At 38.0% G+C, this 18270-nt stretch overlaps 1 pseudogene; it reads left to right on the top strand.

Moving 5' to 3' along the window:
- Positions 1-5786: 5786 nt before the first annotated feature.
- On the top strand, positions 5787-7046 carry LOC103596372 (annotated as a pseudogene).
- The last annotated feature ends 11224 nt before the right edge of the window (positions 7047-18270 follow it).

An 18270-nucleotide genomic window follows, 5' to 3' on the forward strand; every position in this document is an offset into this window, starting at 1 on the left:
AGGATGGCTTAACATGTGTAAGCCAATAAATGTGATACATGACATCAACAAAATCAAGGAGAAAGACCATATGATTATCTCAATATATGCAGAAAAAGCATTTGACAAAATTCAACATCCCTTCACAATAAAGACTCTCAGCAAATTAGGTATAGAAGGAAAATATCTCAACACAATAAAAGCCATATAGGACAAACCCACTGCCAATATCACCCTGGATGGATGGAACAATACAAGGAACAGGAATAGGAACAAGACAAGGATGCCCACTCTCCCCACTCCTATTTAACATAATATTGAACGTACTAGCCAGAGCATTTGGACAAGAGAAGGAAATAAAGGGCATCCACATTGGAAAAGACAAAGTCAAATTGTCCATGTTTCCAGATGACATGATCCTATATCTAGAAAAACCTAAAGACTCTACCAAAAAACATTTAGAGCTGATAAACAATTTCAGTAAAGCCGCAGGATACAAAATCAACACGCAAAAATCAGTAGTGTTTTTATACTCCAATAACAAACTAGCAGAAAAAGAAATCAAGAAAGCAAGTCCATTTACAATAGTCACCAAAAAAATAAAATACCTAGGAATAAACTTAACCAAGGAGGTGAAAGATCTCTACAGTGAGAACTACAAATCACTGCTGAAAGAAATTAAAGAGGATACAAAAAGATGGAAAGACATTCCATGCTCTTGGACTGGAAAAATTAACACTGTGAAAATGTCCATACTACCCAGAGCTATCTACAGGTTCAATGCAATCCCCATCAAAATACCAATGACATTCTTCACAGAAATAGAAAAAACAATCCTAACATTCATATGGAACAACAAAAGACCCTGAATAACCAAAGCAATATTTCTGAGCAAAATAAATAAATAAACAAAGCTGGAGGCATTATACTACCTGACTTCAAATTATACTACAAAGCTATAGTAAGCAAAAACAGCATAGCACTGACATACAAACAGACACTCAGACCAATGTAACAGAATGGAGAACCCAGAAATCAACCAACACACTTACAGCCAACTGATCTTTGACAAAGGCAACAAGAACATACATTCGGGAATTTTTTTTTTTTAAATGAAGAACAACAGCAATTTTGATTTAATGAGCAATTGCTTGGAAAAAATAAAAGGCAACGTTTTGGGCACTTCTGCATTCAAAGGCTTGAATTCAGAAAGATATAGCCAAAATTCAAAACTTCTATACAGGTTTTATAGCAGTACCTCTATTTTCAATGGACGCAGTTTGTGAATACTTAGGGTCTCTTGTGAGAGTAATAGAGAAAGCACAGGAAGTTGGGGGGCCTGTGTTAAAGTAGGCTCTGCTCCTTTCTGGAATTTTGATTGATTCAAAGTACACTGGACTCTAAAGTGAATGGAGAACAACCCCACCAGACATAAGCCTCTCTTGGGGCTGCATCTGCATGACATGCCATGCAAACTCATTCCTCATTCAGGGAGGAAATGTTTACTGAGCCTATCACATGCCAGGTCCTGTGCTAGACAAATAGTCTGCAGACAAATAAAGAAGTGATTTTAATGGTAAGAATTATCAATGAAGTTAATGCATTGCTTGTAGACACAAATAGGTATTCACTTGTTGAGCAAATAGACTCTTATATGTTTATATAAATGAATAAAAATAGTCCTTCATGCAAAATCCTGTAAACTTGGAATATAGAACACAGTGAAATATGACAAGCTAACATGAAATTCACTTAGAGAACATTTTCCTCCTTTTCTTAAAGAAGTTGTTTAGCTCCTGGTTTTTGGAAATTTCCAACAAACTCTCCTTCACACATTCGGAGCAGGTTGTCTTTCCAAACCTTGCCTCGAGGCATCTAGAGAGAGGGAGTCAGTCAACCACATGATCTAAAGACCTGGTCCAGCAAGCCTTGAATAGCCCAGTATTCTCAATGGCTTCTCTTCTCCCCTCCAGTGGCGGGCACCATCAACCCAGGTGCCCGAGAAAAGAAGATGGAAATTTGTGGCTTTGTGGGATGCTTTGTGTAAACCCACAGTGAGCAAACCTTTTTTATTATATAATGTCAGCTAGGAAAGGGAAAGAAAAATATACCAAGCCTAAGTCTGCAAACTTCCAAAGCATCACACAACATATTAAAGGTTTAGTGTCATGAACAATCAGGTCCTTGTCGTCTACCCATTTGCTAGCATAGTTTCCACAAATAACAGGCAAGCTCTAAATTTTCATAAAACGTTTTGGCAGTGCGAGATGGCCAGCTTTCTGGCAGTCTCTCTAAGGAAATGACTGCAAATGTTTTTTGGTGTGAACAGCCCTAAGTATTTTAAATCCTTGGTAAATAGAGTTGCCAACAGTCCCAAATATGTTTTACTATTTCTGAATTGGACATTCAGGATTATTTTAGGATGATTTTTTTCAATAATAAATATTTCAATAAATGAGTTATTCTATTTCCCTTTCTTAAATATTGACTTTGGAAAACTTTGTAAATGAGAAACAAACTTTAGAAGCCAAATTGCAGAATTGAGAAAAATAAAAATTTCCTAGAAAGCATACTATAAAGACAACATGACTCTATTGGGCCTTCAGAACAATATATACCCACAATCTTTAGTATTTGCTAATTTCTAAATCAAAGGTTTGAGAAACCACATAACTTACTAACCTGAAATGATTCTATAGTACTTGCAGCAAGTTATCCTGAAGGATGTTCTAAATCTGGCTTCCAATATGGTTGCCACTATTCACATGTGGCCATTTTAATTTTAATTTTAATTAATTGAGATGAAATCAAGTTTAAAATTCACTCCCTCAGACATAGTAGCCTCATTTCAAGTGCTGTACAGCTACATGTGGATAGTGGCTGCTACACTGGACAGTGAAGAACATTTCCATCTCAAAGAAAGTTCTATTGGGGCCGGCCCTGTGGCGCACTTGGGATAGTGTGGCGCTGGGAGCGCAGCGACGCTCCCGACGCGGGTTCGGATCCTATATAGGAATGGCCGGTGCGCTCACTGGCTGAGCGCAGTGTGGGCGACACCACACCAAGGGTTGCGATCCCCTTACCAGTCACAAAAAAAAAAAAAAAAAAAGAAAGTTCTATTGGACATAATTGCTCTAAATCCTTGCTATTGAAAGGGTGGACTAACAGCTTCAGCATCATCTTGGACCTTGTCAGAAAGGTAGACTCTCAGGTCCCACACCAAACCTACTGAATCAGAATATTTATTTTAACAAAATGCCCAGGCTATTTGTGTGCATGTTAAAGCTGAGAAGCACTGGTCTAAATCAGCGTTTCCTAGACTGGCTTGATCATAAGAATCACCTAGCACACACATTAATCACTTAGAGTCCAAGACCTTGCTCTAGACCTATTACATTTTACTGTTAAGAGCAGGCACTTGAGAATCTATGCTTAACAAACACTCCAGGTGATTTTTATTGCTCTGGAATTGGGCATTGATATATATTTTAAAACTCCCAGGATTCTGACTGGCAGCCAAGGTTAAGAACCACTGCTATAAATATTGATCCCAAAACTGCTTCTAGTATTAAAATTGGGCATTAGTTTTTTAAACAGTGGTAAAATGAAATGGCATTAAAAGTAAATCTAATAATCTATACAGCTTAGAAACACAGCTAAAGATCTCCTTATTCTGCATTCCATGAGCTAAAACAAGAAGTACTGATGTAAGGTTTTGACTGAGTATTTTGCCGATTGCCATGTTTTATAATCAGACATAATTCTGTATGGTTATATTTTGTTTTATCTATTTTTTGTGTCTTGGCTTTCTGAATAAACCAATTAGTTCCTTGAAGATGAGAATGAGGTTTCCTAATTTTTCTGGACCCAAAACCCCTGCCCCAAAATATTATACTGTTGACTCAACCTAACCAACAATGAAACCCAGTGTAGGGAAAGTGAAGGAAAAGGTCAGGAGGCAGTGGATGCTGTGGATCAGAGCCATTCATCCTTTATACTTAAATCCATAACCCAGGACACCTGGGTGCACATACACAATTACATTAGTCAATAGCCAAGGAACACCTGGGCACACGTGCATATTTACATCAAATGCTCAGCAAGATTCTGAACATCTGAGGGGCCCTGACCATTTTCCGATATTTTCCCTACAGTCTCCAACTTAAGAAGTTAGAAAAAAAAAAATGGAATAAACCCAAGGAAAGTAGAAAGAAAAAATAAATAAAAACAAGTGAGAATATCAAGGAAATTTTTAAAAATAGAATAGAGACTAACAAAGTTGGTTCTTGAATAAAACACAAATGAGTCACATATTTAACCAACTCTACTCAAATTAATCTGTAGATCCAGTGCAATTCCAATCAAAATTTCAACAAAGTTTTTTCAAGAACCCCAAAAAGCTGATTCTATATCAGGATTTCTCATCCTTGGCAGTATTGTTATTTGGGGCTGAATAACTTTTTGTCCCAGGGGGTGGTCCTGTGCATTGTAGGATATCTAGCAGCATCCCTGGCCTCTATGTACTATATACCAGCAGAAACCTTCTCCTACCAAGTTGTGACAACCAAAACATTGCCAAATGTTTTTAGGATGGGAACAAAATCACCACCAGATGAGAATGACAACTTTATATCTTTAAAGGGAAAGGACCAAAATAGCCAGAATACTTCTGAAGCAGAAGAGCAGACTTGATGTCCAGAGCTCATGACTAATTACAAAGCTATAGTAGTTAGGACAATTGTATGGTACTAGAATAGACCAGCAAGCCCAGAAATAGTCCCTTCCCAAATTACAAACTTAAAGAAGATATTTGCAATCCACACAACTAGAATATGTAAAGAACTCCTACAAATAAATAAGAAAAGCCCAAGTGACCAAATAGAAAAATGGGCAAAAGGCATGAACAGACATTTCACAGAAGAAAAAATGTATATGACCAATGAACATGTATGTGGGGAAAATAGGATAATTTAGTCAGGCTCCCTCAGCTCAGGTCTGGTTGGGGGTCAAGCAGCACATTTCTTGTAAACAAGTTGTGTGTAGGTGGAGTTAGTGCACATGTGCACCAATGTATTTTTTTAGTTTTGTTGCTATTGTGTGTTCTTCAGTTTGTGAAGCAGAAGCTGGCCAGCAGAGCTCAAGTCTAAAAATAGAGCATGTTTACTCTGCTGGCAGCTGCTCAGTTTTTCTTTGGACTTTGTGGGTAGCAGTTGAGTTTCTGAGTTTCTCTGTGGACCGCTTGGCTCATAGTGTTGTGTATGCTGAATAAAGACTATTCCTTTTTCAACCAAGGCTCCAAGGACCTTTCTGCCAGTTACCTAGCTCACAGACCTGCGTGTGAAGGGTTTGTGAATGGGCTTGAGGGGTCGGTGAGCTCCAGACCCAGCCCTAACTCTACAATGTAAAAAAATGTTAAACATCATTAACAATCAGGGAAATTCAAATCAAGACCACAATGAGATGCTACCACACCCATTAATTGGCAAAACTTTAAAAGTTTGACAATACCAAGTGTTGAAAAAAATATAGATCAACAGAATCTTTTATGCATTGTTGTTAGGAGTGTCAATTGATATAATCACTTTAGAAAGTAGTTTGACCTTATATTATGAAATTGAACATTCACATACTCTATGATCCAGTAATTCTACTGTAATATCCATACAATAGAATATTATATGCCCAGTAAAAATGAATAAACTGCAGCAATACACAGTAACAAGGATGAATCTGAGCAAGATAATAAATGTGAAAGGGTAAGTCCACAAATATCCCATATAACTTGATACCCTTTTTAAAAGGTAAAAATGACTAACATTAAAAACGGCCTTTTAGGTCTGAATATAGATGAGAAAAAGGAGAGTAAGAGAACAATTAACACAAGATTCAGGTGGTTATCTCAGCTCTGGAGGTGCTGAAGAGCACATAGTTGGATGTACATTGTAAAAGTCCTAGCCTTCATGTTAGGTGGTAGGTTCACTGGTAGGTAGGTAGATAGATAGACAGTAATTGGAATGGGTCATAAATATACCAATGATGAGAGTGGTTATGAACCAAGGATTATGATTAATCCAAATCTGTGCACCTAAATTCCATTAAAAACGTATTTTAGAGAGCCTCAGGCAGGGAAGGTGTTCTCACCCACCAGTAGTCTTCTGGCTTCTGGGAGGCGCCACCTCCCTCTAAAGCCTGGGGACATACCCTCTCAAAATACTGTGTCACCCTCCATTCAGCATAGAACCCCTCAGAGTTGCTGCAGGCCAACTCCAGCCCAACATTCTCTCACTCTGGTTCTTGCCCCTTTGAGAACCACGGCCCCACACTTCCCTGGATAAGCTGTCCCCTTCCACCCCTCTAAAATGTCCAATAATCTAGAGGGTCTTCCTGAAACACACAGAGGAAAATTCAGGCAATGCCTCGCATTGATACAGAATGAGATGGCATCAACATTAGAAAAGGGTACTTAAGAGAGAAATGACAAGAAAGATTCTTAAGGAAGAAGTAACAAGGCATTGTACCTGAAGATATTTAGTCTTACTAAAGATGTGAGAGTGTGCCTTTCTCGAATTCCTGACCATTTGAGCTCTGGAGAAGGTTTTGACTCCTTCAGCAGTTTGGCGAAGAGTGAAACTTACAAAGAGACAGTTTGTGGTAAAGGAAAAAGAAAGAAAACAGAGTTTTGATAAGAAAAGTAAAAGCCATTAATAAGACAGATCACACAAAGAGAAAAACACAGTCACAAATGGGGAAACTAATGTCACCAGTTGCCAACTTCTCAGCAGTATTTTACCAACTTCAGATGTATCTCAACATAACATTCTCACAAGCCACAGCAAAACCAAAGAGATCTGAGAAAATACACCATACTCATGAGAAGCGCATGGAGTTCAAATGCAGCTTTTTTGAACAAAGTCATTCCTTTAATAAAACTTATACTGAAGATACTTTCCCAATGACACCACCAGAATTAGAAGAAACCATTCGAGATGAAAAAATAAGAAGACAAGCAGGTGCTGAGAGAGAAAGAAGCAGCTCTTGAAGAAATGCATAAGATGCACGAAAAATAATGTCTTAAAGACTTTGATGAAATAGCTGTGTTTTTTAAATATTCCTTTGTATTAATAAGTTAATTACAGATGCATTCTGAAAGCGTCTTTGAATAGGAAACATGTTTTTTGCATCAGTTTATTATAAAATTTTATTTAAGAAATACAGAAAAGTTTGATTCACATATGACTTGCGAGTAATCTACATAGGGTATCTGAACTTTTGTCTTAGATACCTTTCTTGGGAGGAAAAATGTTATATTTTTCTATTAATTTAACTAAAATTCCCCAAGTTTGAATATTTGTGCAGGGTTTTTGTTATTGTTTGTATCTTTAGCTAAGTTGCTCAGGTGTTACCCCAACAATACATAAGTATTGTGTACTATTGAAATTCCACAATCCAAAAGGAGAAATCAGCTCTAAACTCAGCTTTACCAATGTGTTTGTATACATACTTGCTTGGTATTTTTACCATAAAATGATGATACCTTCTAAAAAATATTTTACATATAAAATATTTCATAATTAAAGAAAATGAAAAAGTAATAAAGCACACACTCACAAGAACTTTCTGAAAAACCATATACAAAATTACATTTTTGCCAGTGGAATGGAATCAAATTTCAAATGTCTTACTGGACCTTGTTTTTTTTGTTTGTTTGTTTGTTATTTTTGTTTTTAATAGCAACCCTATAACAAATCATTCTTAAGGTAAATAATCACTGTGTTGTGCATGTAATTCTCTCCTAATTTACATATTTAGTAAGTTTCTATTTTCAGCCACTCTCTGACTTCTCTCTATATATAATACTCATGTGTATGTGTATATATATATATATATATGACCTCTACATATATATAATCTCCCTCATAAGAATAGCTATCCAGGGGACCCCTGACCACTCCTTTTCTCTCCCAATCTTGCCAGAGTAGGGTTTGCATCACCTCAACCCAGTTTAACCCTGCTACAGCCTGGCATCTCTCACTCTCGCTCTCTTCCCCCTAGTTCTGGCTTCTCACCTCTTATTATGGCCTGTACAGGTTTAAGGCCCAGAACTATGTTCTTTGAATCCACACCTCCTTCTTCATCCCCAGCAACCACACACCCATTTCCTATTTCTTCACTCAAGATCTAGACCTATTCCTCTCTTCACTCAACAAATATTTACCAACCACATTCATTTCATGCAATGCGCAGAATTAGGTGCAACGGGAGGTGAACCAGAGAAAGCCCTGGCCTCAGACCAGCGGTGGATGTGACATATGTACAACAGAATTAATTATCAGGGAGAAAGGAATGTGACAGGTCTTGCCCACTCATAAAATCAACAGTAATCCAGCTCCCGGGATGAATCCAACCTAAAGCAGGAAGCATTGAACAGACTCCAGTCCCTGGAAGGCCGGACATGAGCATCCACTGCCCTTCCTCATCATTTGATTCTGATGTGGGGCCTTAATTCTTATATCCAGATTCTTACTTTGTTAGTGCATCTGAGTTCCTGTTCTGAAAACTTGCTTAACATCTCAGTCTCCTACTGGGGGCTCCAGATCTTACCACTGGATTCTACTGTGGCCTGTGCCCCTCGTTTTTGGTTCTAGTAACTTTCACAGTAAAACATCTTCTCTTTGGCCTGGGGTCCCTGCATGAACTGGGGAACTGTCCCAGAACTGCAGCTACTAGATGGCACCTTGTTCATTCATTCTTCTTTTTTTTAACAGCTTTATTGAAGTATAATTGAAATACAAAGAACTGTGCGTATTTAATATATACAATTTGATGTGTTTGGACATATGCAAACAGCTGTGATAACATCACCACAATCAAGGTAAGAGACATGTCCAACACCTGCCAAAGTTTCATTGTTTTTGTGGTAAGAACACTTAACATGAGATCTACCCTCTTAAATTTTGAAGTGCACCATACTATAGGCACTATGTCATTCCTCTTGATGATGCTCTCTAATGCTACATATCTGCACTTTCAGACTTCACCTTCCTGGGATTATTGTGACCAGTTGAGGATGCTGGCTCCTTCATCCTGAGTCCCCATTTCTGTCTGTGACTCAACGGTAATTTGCCCTTAGATCCTGAGCCCCCTCATTTGTCCAGCTGAACTGTCTTTCCAGCTCCACCAAGCAACCTGTCTTGGGACCAGTTCCAGGTCTCTCCTCCCAACTAGCCAGGTTTAACTGATCCTGCCCCCCATGTATACTGGGATGTGACTGCAGATGCTGAAATAGGTATATGTAAAGTGTTTAGAGGGTTAAGCAAAGAAAGAGAGGTATTACTTTCTAGAAAAGAGGGTGCTTTCGGGAAAACTTCATGGGAAAGCTCCAAAGGGCTTTTTCAAGCAAAAGCACAAAGGTGAAGAAATTCAGGAGATGCATAGGAAACAGCAAGTCATTCAATTTGGCTGGAGCAAAGAGCATAGAACAGAGTGGTTTGGTTGATTTAGAACAGAAAGTAGGTTGATTCCATTTCATGGAGGGTCTTGAATATTAAGCAAAGGAATTTGGATGTTGTTATTCACTAGGAAATGAAGAGCCACTATAGGTCTCTGAGGAGGAGAAGACATGATTAGTGCTGCACTTCTCTAGGTATACAGTAGTGTATCTGAGTATATCTGGAGACCTGTAATGAGTACCTGATTTAAGGCAGTCACAATGGGAAGGGAGAGGAGGAGACAATTACAGGACAGCTGTAGAGGAAATAGCACGAATGGGCCGGCCCCTGGCTCACTTAGGAGAGTGCGGTGCTGGTAACACCAAGGCCACGGGTTCGGATCCCATATAGGGATGGCCGGTTGGCTCACTTGGGAGAGTGTGGTGCTGACAACACCAAGTCAAGGGTTAAGATCCCCTTACCGGTCATCTTCGGGGGGAAAAAAAAAAAAAAGATAAGATGCCATTAACTGATACTTCCCGCTTCCTTGCCTTTAGTATTGAAAGATAACTTAGGTTTGTGACTTGCAAACCAGGAGGATGATACCGTGTATTTGACAGAAATAAGGAATGCAGGAGAAGGAGGTAGTAGAAAAAAAAATCTTAGCCAGCTCACAACTGATCATGCTAACCTGGAATCTTACAGAAAGACAGAGGCGGAGATATAAATTCAAAAGACATGGATTCGGGGGAGATTTATAAATGAGGGATATAGAGAAGGGGGGAGTCAAAATCAGAATCAGGGTCCAGCCAGGAAACAGGAACCACATCAGTGATTTGAATAGGAAAAACTAAAAATAAAGAATTGTTAACTAGGCAAGGGGTAGTTAACTACTGCAACGTAGTTAGGTATAACAAAGATGTCACACCGTTGTCAAAAGTGTAACACAGGTAGCTACTGCAGAAAGCGGCCGCCGTTTCTAGGGCTGAGGGCAACGTGAACAAAAAAGGAACTTGCAAAATTCGAGGAGCGCCCCCCCCACCCCCGCCAGGCTGAGAAATTGAGACGTCTGAGGAGATGGCGCGGCTGCCGCAGGAGACTTCCACCTACCGCCACAGTGAGAAGGACACCCACGGGAGCTGCCCAGCACAACTGCGAGAGCAGCCGCCGCGCAGGGGACACCGCGGGACCAGCAGCACACCCGGCCAGTCCAGCCCGTCGCAGCACTGGGAAGAAGAAAGCAGCAAACAGGAAGCAGAAAGGTCCTCTGGTGCCCCCTATTGACAGAGCATAACGTGCAGCCGGCTGCCCACGGAGAAAAAGTGGTTTGCAGAGTTCCCCTCCAGTATTACAAAGCAGGGAAAAGACAGGTGAGTCAATACATTAATAACTGGAACATTGGTGTTCATTTAAACTTAGAGGATGGGAAGAGGGGAAACTAGACAAGACAACAGGATAAGCTTGGGATTGCAAGCAGGAGGCATTGGCCACCAAAGTCCAAGACAACTCCACTACATTTAGGAGCTAGGAGGTCATCAGAGATGTTTAGAGTTCTTTCTTTTAAATTTTTTTCCCAAGCAAAACTAATCTACAGTTCTAGCAGTCAGAATAGTAGTTACCCGTGGGGGATGGGATACTGACAGGGCACCAGAGGGCCTTTTGCAGTTGCTGGAAATGGCCTATATCTTAATCTGGGTGGTGGTTACACAGGTATAGATATAGGTAAAAATTAATCAAGCTATGCTTTTAAGATTTGTTCACTTTACTGTATGTATGTTATATCTCAATTTAAAAAAATTTTTTTTAAATAATATTTGTTTCTCAATTTAGAAGATAATTTTTTGCCTACCCTGAGAAAATATGGAAGATAAAGAAAAGGGACTTCTAATTTCTGATGTGATAGGACGTATTATTTGGAAGGATTATCTTTATGAAAATAACTACAAATTCTAGGTGAGATATTGCTTTAAACTCTCATAAAAGCATCAAAAAGTAGACCAGATTTTAAGAATCAGGTGAAATTTTAAGAGAAATAAAGAAGTCAGCGAGGAAAGCAGGGTGCTTTTTGCTGCTTTTGCTCTGAGAGCATACTACAAATCACTAAACCAAGTTGCAAAAATACGCATTGGTTTTGAAAGTCAAAGGTAGGGAGCCTAATAGGAGACCCCAGTCACATTAAAGTGGGACAAGAGTGAACCAGAAGTAAATCTCCCACTGCTTCTACCCCCAAGGAGCTTGCAATAATGCTTGCCTTGAGTTGGCGAGAATGGGGGAGAAAAGAATAGGAAACTTGTTGAAGTTTCATCCATAGTTTGACTCATGTAGGGAATTGCAGCCCAAATCCTCAAAAACCTCAAGCCATGAATATAGTTTAGTGCTATCAGTACTAGGCTCCTACTACTCTTAAGCCCCAGGCAAAATAAAAGCAAACCCTCACTAGGCAAAGTTGCTTGTATCTTAGACTATCAGGGAATCCTCACAAATAATTATTCAGGAGCACCCAGCCAGTGCTCAAAGCTAACCAAGCACACAATGAAATGAGGCACTATGAATAAGAAATGGCTGAAACCAACTTCAGATGTTGTGATCATCTGGCACATATTATTAAAAAAAAACAAGACAAACAAACAAACAAAAAACTCTCCTTACTTTCTTTAAAGAAACAACAGATGAATTTGAAATTATCTCCAGAAAAGAGGAAACCATTTTGAAAAGACATAACAAATAATAAAAAGGGCCAGAAAGAGCCCCTGGAGATGGAAAATAAAATAACTGAAATGAAAAGCTCCGATTGGACAGTGATTGGACACAAAGAAAGATTTATTGAAGTAGAACAGGGGTTGGAAAATTACAGCATGCAGGCAAAATCTGGCCCCCTGCCTGTTTTTGTAAATAAAGTTTTATTGGACCATAGCCATGCCCATTAGTTTACTTATAGTCTATGGCTGCTTTTGCCCTAAAATGGCAGTGATGAGAAGTTGTGACAGACACCATATGGCCTGTAAAGCCTAAAATATTTTTTTTTTTTTTTTTTTTGGTCTTTTGTCTTTTTCCGTGTCCGGCAACGGATCGCAACCCTCAGTGTTGCCCCCATACCGGACCGGGGACCAGCAACGGGATCGCAACCCTCGGCGTTGCTCCCGCGCCTCGCTCAGCCAGTGAGCGGGAACCGGTCTGTATGTGGGATCTGAACCCTCGGGCGGGAGCGCCGCCGCGCTTCCCAAGCGGCGCACTATCCAGTGCGCCACCGGGCCGGCCCCTAAAATATTTATTATTTGACTCTACAGAAAAAGTTTGCTGACCCCTAGGCTAGAATAAACATCAGAAGAATTTATCCAGATTTAGCACAGACAGACAAAACGGTGGAAAATAAGGAAGAAAGTTTAAGAGAGATGAAAGATAGAATAAGAAGATCTAACATACATTTACTTATGGCTCTGGAAGGAAAGGAGACAGAATGGGATAAAGATATTATTTAAAGCGATATTGGCTAAAAATCTTTCAGACCTATCAAAAGATAACTACCCACAGATTTTAGAAACTCAGTGAATCCTAAGCAAGACAAATAAAAGGAAATTCACACCAGCCACATCATAGTAAAACTCCAGAACATCAAAGACAAAGAAGAAATCTGAAAAGCGGTCAAAGCAAAGAAGATAGATCATTTTCAAAGGAGTAATGGCTAGACTGACAGATGACTTCAACGAACAAACAAAAACAGACAAAAAACCTGGAAGCCAGATATTTTCAATGTGCTGAAGTAAAATAACTGCTAAACTAAAGCTCTATACCCACTGAAAATATTCCTCAATTCTGAAAACAAACAAAAGCTGAGTCCCTTGAAGACCTGCACTGAAGTAAATACTAAAGTGAGTTCCTCAAATAAAAGAAAAATGATCCCAGATGTAAGAGAGATGCAAGAAAGACTAAAGACTAATGAAATGATAAATAGATGAGTCAACCTAAATGAATATTGACTGCATGAAAAATATAATATTAAACTACAGAACTGTATTTCTCACAATTCTAGAGGCTAGAAGTCCAACATCAGGGTGCCAGCATGGTCAGGTTCTGGTGAGGGCCCTCTTCCTAAGTTGTAGATGGTCACCTTCTCTCTGTGTCCTCACACAGTGGAGAGGAAGCTCTGGTGTCTCTTCCTCTTATAAGGGCACTAATCCCAAGATGGAGTTCCCCTCCTATGACATCTTTTAAACTTAATTACCTCTCAAAGTCCCCGCCTCCTAATACCATCACATTGGGGGGATACATTCATTCTATATATAGAGAGAGAGAGACAGATAGAGACAGAGAGAGGTAGAGGGAGTAAAAATATACAAAACAATGGCATATAAGTAGGATGACCATATTATTGTATATACAGTCCAGGACAGTTTTGAGAGTGAAAGTGGAAGATATTAGTAGTTACACAGGAACAACATGCATAAATCAGGACTTTGCTGGGCAAAATGGAATATGTAATCACCCTACACATATATGTCAGAAAATGGGTAGGTGGAATTAAAGTGTCCTTAAGGTCTGTGCACTTCCAGGAAAAGGGATAAAGTATGACATATTTTTGTTGCTGTTGTAAATGGAGTATTTACTTAAACTTCACTTTCTGTTTTGTTTTTGAGTATAAATATTGAATAGTGATTAACCTCATTAGTGATCAGGGAAATGCAAATTAAAAACCACAGTGGGATACCACTACAAACCCACCAGACTGGCAAAAAATTTAATTCACAGTCTTCTAAAAGAATGCCAATTATACATGAATAAAAAGGTTTTTAAGAAAAAACAACTGACCATACCAGATTTTGACAAAAATGTGGAGCATTGGAACTCTCATACACTTCTGGTGGGAGTGTAAATAAGTACAACCCTTGGGAAAACAGTTTGGCATTATCTAATAAAGTTGAAGATAAACACAGCCTATGGCCCAGCAGTTCTCCCCTGCGTATATACCCTGGAGAGACTTGTGTATGCACATTGTACATCAAGATAAATGTTTAAGAGTGTTCATAGCAACATAATTTATAACAGCCCCAAACGAAAAACTTCAAGTCCATCTATAGTAAAATGCAAGTACGTATTCTGGCATATTCATTCAATGGAATGAATACTCTATAGCAACTAAAATACACAGCTGCACACTGAGATATGGATGAAATCTCAAAAATGTAATGTTCAGGGAAAGGAAAGAGAGAGAGAAATGAATCCAAATGGTATGACTTCATTCCATTCATACAATACTCAAATCCCAGGATACATACCTAAGGGTAAAACAAAAGCAAACACGTGTGAAAAACAAGGACTTGATTATCATGAGTTAGGAGTTACCCCTGGGGAGGAGGTTGAGGTGCATGATCAGGGAGGTTACATGTAGTGGACTTCAGTAACGTTCTGTTTTATAGACACGGGTGACAGTTCCACCAGATTGGGTTTCTTCCTTTACAATAAAAAGTATATATGTTTGATATACATTTTTGTATATAGGTTATGTTTCATAATTTTTAAAAAGTAAATTGGGAAAGCACAAAAAAAGAGAAATATTGTCTATAATTCACCACTTGGGAATATGCATAGTTAACATCTTAATAGATTTCCTTCCTGTTCTTTTTCTCTTTTCCTACACATAAATACTTTTTGTTTTTACGAAATTGAGATCATGTTGCAAAACTTATAATATAAAGATCAAAACGTTTTCTCTTTGTGAATATTTTACCTTGATCCTATTGGATTTCTTCGAGAGATCAATATATAGTGATAGAGGCAGAAGACATTGCATGGGAGGTTGTCTGAGTGATCGGCAAGGTACTGGACAAGGAGAGGTTTTTTCCTATTTTTTTTCACTTTACATATATCATTTGATTAATCCTTTTAAAGCCCTATGAAGTAAGTACAACTTTTTTTTTTTTTGCTTTTTAGTAAGTACAATTATTACCCCACATTATAAATAAGAAAGTAGGACATAGAAAGTTTAAGCAACTTTACCAAGAACATACAATTAATGACAGGCTGAACAATGATTTAACTCAATGTTCTTCTTTACATAAACTCACATTTTTATGTACATATATGTATTTTGAATCTAACTCTTTATCACTATTGGAAAAGCAATTTATTGTTATAAATAAAAAGCAGCCATAAGAATGAATATCATGAAAACAAATTGTTATTAAATTTTAGGCAGAGATGCTTATCTGTAAGCATCTAGATCTTAGATCTGCTCTCTCTTTGTTCAAAGGGAGATTAGTAAGTGTTAGGTGTTAAAATGGTAGAGGGGTCAATTTGCTTTAGAAAATTTGTTAGTTTTTGTCTCTGTTTTAATTACAGGTCCTTCCCTTAGCCATTTTAAAAATTTAGATAAATTTTGTATTTTCGAGTAGTTTCAGATTTACGTAAAAGTTGTGAAGATAGTACAGAGTTCCCTTACACCCCATATCCAGTTTTCCTTATTTTTAACATCTTACGTTGGTATAGTACATGTGTCACAACTAATGAACCAATATTGACACCTTTCTACTATTAACTAAAGGCGATACTTTATTCAGGTTTTCTTAGTTTTTGCTCAATGCCCTTTTCGGTTCCATGATCCCATCCAGGATGCCACATCATGTTTAGTCATGTCTTCTTAGGCTCCTCTTAGCCATGACAGTTTCTCAGATTCTTCTTGTTTTTGTTGATAGTTTTGGGGAGTACTGGCCAGGTATTTTGTAGAATGTCCCTCTACTAAAATTTATCTTGTGTTTTTCTTATGATTATACAGGGGTTATATTTTTGGTAAAGAAGACCACAGAGATAAAGTGACATTCCTATCACATAATACCAACAGTATATGCTATTGACATGACCATCACTGGTGATATTGATCTTGATCACTTGGCTCAGATAGTGTTTGTCAGGTTTCTACACTGCAAGGTTACTCCCCTCACCCGTGATCCCTCACACTTTCCATACTCTACTCTTTGGAAGGAAGTCACTAAGTGCAGCCTACGCTCAAGAGAGGTGTGTGTGTGCGTGTGTGTGTGTGTGTGTGTGTGTTAGTCTCCACCTCCTTGAGGGCAAAGTATTTACATAAATTAGGACATTTTTCCCTTCTTCAGGAGAGGATTTTTGTTTTTTGTTTGTTTTAAATAATTTTTATTTCTTAGAGCAATTTTTGGCTCACAGCAAAATTGAGCAGAAGGCACAGAGATTTTCCATACACCCTCTGTCACCACATATGCACAGTCCCCCCCAATTTGTTGCAATCAATAACCTACATTGACACATCATTATCATCCAAAGTCCGTAGTTTACATTAGTTTATTCTTGGTGTTGTACATTTTAGTTGTGTTTGGACAAATGTATAATGATATGTATCCACCATTACAGTATCATACAGAAAGTTTCACTGCCCTGAAAAATTTTCTTTTCTTCATCTTTACATCCCTCTCTCCCCTTCACCCCTGGCACCCACTGATCTTTCTACTGTCTCAATAGTTTTGCGTTTTCCAGAATGTCATATAGTTGGTATCATACAGTACATATAATTTGCCTTCTCAAATTGGCTTCTTTCACTTAGTAATGTACATTTAAGATTTCTCCATGCCTTTTCATGACTTGATAGCTCATTTTTTTTTTTAGTGCTAAATAATCTTCCATTGTCTAGATATGCCACAGTTTATTTGTTCATTCCCCTACTAAAGGACATCTTGGCTGCTTCCAAATTTTGTCAATTATGAATAAAGCTGATATAAACATTTGTGTGCAGGTTTTTGTGTGGCATAAGTTTTCACCTCATTTGGGTAAATATCAAGGAGGGTGATTGCTGGATCATATAAGAGTACTTTTAGTTTTGTAAGAAACTAGCAAACTGTCTTCCAAAGTGGCTGTACTATTTTGCATTCTCATCATCAATGAATGAGAGTTCCTGTTGCTCCACATCCTTGCCAGCATTTGGTGGTGTTAGGGTTTTGGATTTTGGCCATTCTAACAGGTATGTAGTAGTATCTCATTGTTGTTTTAATTTGTAATTCTCTAATGACATATGATGTTGAGCATCTTTCATGTGCTTATTTGCAATCTGTATATTTTGTTTGGTGAGTATCAGTTTAGGTCTTTTGTCCATTTTTTTGATAGTTTTTTTATTGAAAAATAATTGATTATATGTACTTGTGGGGTACAAAATCGAATATCAATACATGTGTACAATACGTGGTGATTAAATCAGGATAATTAGTATACTCATGTTTACAAAATGTAATCAATGTTTATGACCCTTAACGAATTTTTTCCAGTTTTTAATTGGCTTATTTGTTTTCTTACTGTTGAGTTTTAAGAATTCTTGGTATATTTAGAATAACAGTCCTTTATCGGATATGCCTTTTGTACATATTTTCTCCCTGTGGCTTGCCTTCTCATTTTTTTGACATTGTCTTTTGCAGAGAAGAAGTTTTTAATTTTAATGAAGTCCAGCTTATCAATTATTTCTTTCATGGATTATATCCATTTGGTGGTAGTGTATAAACAGTCATCACCATACCCAAGGTCATCTAGATTTTCTACTGTGTTATGTTGTAAGAGTTTTATAGTCTTGCATTTTACATTTAGGTCTATGACCCACTTCAAGTTCATTTTTATGAAGGATGTAAGGTTTGTATCTAGATTTATTTTTTTGCATATGGATGTCCAGTTGTTCTAGCACCATTCGTTGAAGATTATCTCTGCTCCATTGTATTTCATTTGCTCCTTTGTCAAAGATAAGTTGACCAAATTATATGGGTCTATTTCTGAGCTCTCTGTTCTGTTCTATTGGTCTATTTGTCTATTTTATGACAATACTACACTGTCTTGATTACTGGAGCTTCATAGGAAGTCT

This window comes from Galeopterus variegatus, unplaced genomic scaffold, assembly GCF_000696425.1.
Source record: "Galeopterus variegatus unplaced genomic scaffold, G_variegatus-3.0.2 Scaffold82, whole genome shotgun sequence".
Taxonomy (NCBI): Eukaryota; Metazoa; Chordata; class Mammalia; order Dermoptera; family Cynocephalidae; genus Galeopterus; species Galeopterus variegatus.